Source organism: Puma concolor, chromosome B1, assembly GCF_028749965.1.
Source record: "Puma concolor isolate L17-30 chromosome B1, mPumCon1.1.hap2, whole genome shotgun sequence".
In the NCBI taxonomy this organism is placed as follows: domain Eukaryota; kingdom Metazoa; phylum Chordata; class Mammalia; order Carnivora; family Felidae; genus Puma; species Puma concolor.
Window position 1 is genome coordinate 144009063 of NC_141670.1, and position 3074 is coordinate 144012136.

The following is a 3074-nucleotide window of genomic DNA, read 5'->3' on the forward strand; positions in this document are numbered from 1 at the left end:
TTATCCATTTATTGGATTCTCAAATACCTATTGGCAACTAGTATGCAAGACAAAATCAATGAGAAGATGGATCAATTTTGTATTTTCTGCTATTATATTATTTCTATTTTCATAAGGAAAATTTCAACTATTCTAGAAAAAAATATCTTACTTTGCCATTCCCAGATCCACAAAACCCCTCCTGTTTTTACCCATTCTTTCCTCCTTTCTTTCTGTTGGATGAAGAAACTGACCTCAATCCCCATTCAAGGCCAGTTTCACCCCCTGGGCCTGAGCCTTCCTTTCTCCATTCTTTTTGGGAACTCTATTCCATGTCTTGTCTCTTTTCTCTGTCTCCAATCTTTGCCTCTCCATTAGGTCATCCCCATAGTATTTAAACTTGTTTTCATTTTTGTCTCTTTAAAGAAATTTCTCCATTGATCTCACATTCATCTTGAGCAGATCTGTAATCTTTTCTCTTACCTTCACAACCAAACTTCTTGAAAGGAAATTTCTTAAGGAAAAAAAAAAAAACCCCAACCAGTAAGTGTCTACTCTTGCTGTCCCCATTTCTTCAGTCTCTCTCATTCCTCAACCCAGTCCATCTGGCACTGCCACCAGACCATGCCTCCCTGTTTTACTATTGACCTGAGAGTCAGGACATTTAAGGGTGAGAAGAAAGCAACTTTCTTCATTGTTAACATTTGTCTCCTCAGGGCTTGGACAAAATCTTGGGCAAATACCATAGTTTTTCTGTTTATTCTCAGGGATTAATAAAGAATTTAGTTTTTTTCCCCCGAAACAATCAAGATTCTTTATTAAACCAAGCCTGAGAAGCCTTCTATAAATTACCCAGTTGGAGAAGATGTTGAGGGATAATAAAAGTACTTCAAAAAATATACATTTGGAAGAATGTTCTTCAAGCTGTGTGTGGGCGTCTGTGATCTTTCCACCACCCCATGTGGAGGTAGGGAAGTCCTGGGAGTTGTGAGGCGCCCTCAAGGTGAGAATTGGTACAATATGTCTTGTTGTATCCAAACTTTGGTGAGTCAAGCATTTCCAGGGGCAGAGACATAGACATCTTTGCTTCTGCCTGCATTGAAAGTGCACTTAACCTGTACTCAATTTCAGGGACAGATGTCTCAAGAACTTCTCCCCGGCCTGAGCCACTTCTAGCCCAAATAGCACGTTCCTAGGAATTTGAAAATGGCACCCCTTCTCCATACAGATGGAGACCTGCATCAGGGCATATGGCTGGGAAAATGGAGCTTTAGGATGGCTTTCAATCCTCATTCCCCATGCTCCCATCCATCCCTGGGTATCTTTGTTTATTCCATCCAAAAGGAACTCCATAACTTCCATATGGCTTCTGACTCTGGAGAAAGAATGTTTGTTTATGCAACAAATATTTATTGAGCATCTATTATGTGCCATGCTCGATTCCAGATGTCGATATACTCCTTTACCTCTATCAAGCAGTAAATAAGATCAGCAAGATTTCTGTGCTCTTAGATGTAGAAGAAGAAAGGTTCCAGGCAAATTGCAGGAGTGTTGCAGTTTTAGGTTGAGTTCGCCATCTGTTGTTTGTGTGGCTGGAATTTGCTACCTGGCTCAAGAGACTGGAGTTGAATCCATGCTGAGCCTCCATACTTGATGAGGACATGATACAGTCATTTGCACAGCTGAACCAATCTTGTCACTCTCACGTGTGAATATGAAAAAGCCAATGACATTTGACTGGGTGATTTATAAGCCTTCTTTCAACAGAACTTCTCCCTCACACTTATAGAACTTGTCTAGATACCAACCACTGAGGTTCAAATCCTTTTCTGCCATTTGCTACTTTTGTGATCTCATGCCACTGACTCAGTCTTTCTGAGGCTTGGTTTTCCAACCCTGTAAAATGGCACTTGTGATAGTACTTACTCAAGTACTGCTGTGAAGACTGGATGATAAAAGTTAGATGTTTTCATCCCATTGCCTAGGACACAGCTGGCATTCAATAAGTATTGATGACGACGATGATGATGACGACGACAACAGATGATGATGGTGATGATGGAGATGATGGTGTGTATATTTTAGGGATACAGCCATTGCCTTTTCCAGTGGCAGTTTTCCTCTTTTTATGGAGAGTGTTGCCGCAGCTGCCAGATGTTCATCAACTGGTAAAGAATTTAGTTTTTGAGAGATTAAAATGTTTCTATTAGATGGGATTAGAATTTTTTTCCCTCTAATCCAAATTAAAGCTTCTCCCTAGCTCAGGCCTGTCTTAAGTGGAAAGTCTGTAGTGAGGAAAGGGCATGGGTGGCTTTTGCAGTATCTTTCTTCTGAAACTTGTGCTCTACTTACAATGCCTTCTTTTCCTCCTCCAGGGTTGGTGCACAAAAATTCTTACCTGACAGGTGTAGTTATAATCTGGCATTGATGGTTATAGAAGGTATCTTCATCTTATGAATTTGAGAGGATAGAGTCTAATCCTTAGGTTTTATACACATACACATACATACATATCACAACATACATACATACAACACACACATAGACACATGCAACATACACACACACACATAACATACACACACACACAAAACATACACACAGACATACCCGTTTGAGTCCCTAAAGATTTTATAAAGAGGTTATATGTATAAAGAGGATATCTATCTATCATCTATCTATCTATAGAGAGACAGAGAGAGACACACACAGAGACACACAGAGAGACACAGAGAGAGACACACACAAAGAGACAGAGACAGAGTGAGTTTTATTTTAACAAAAATAATTTTATAAACAGTGGGATTAAAAAATGGGCAGAGGACTTGAATAGACATTTTTCCAAAGAAGACATACAGATGGTCTGCAAACACATGAAGAGATGCTCAACATCACTAATAATCAGGGAAACGCAAATCAAAACCACAATGAGATATAGCCTCATACCTGTCAGAATGGCCAAAATAAAAAACACAAGAACAATAAGTGTTGATAAGGATGTGGAGAAAAATGAACCTTCTTGCATTGTTGGTGGGAATGTAAATTGATATAGACACTGTGAGAAAAGTATGGATATCCTACAAAAAAATTAAAAA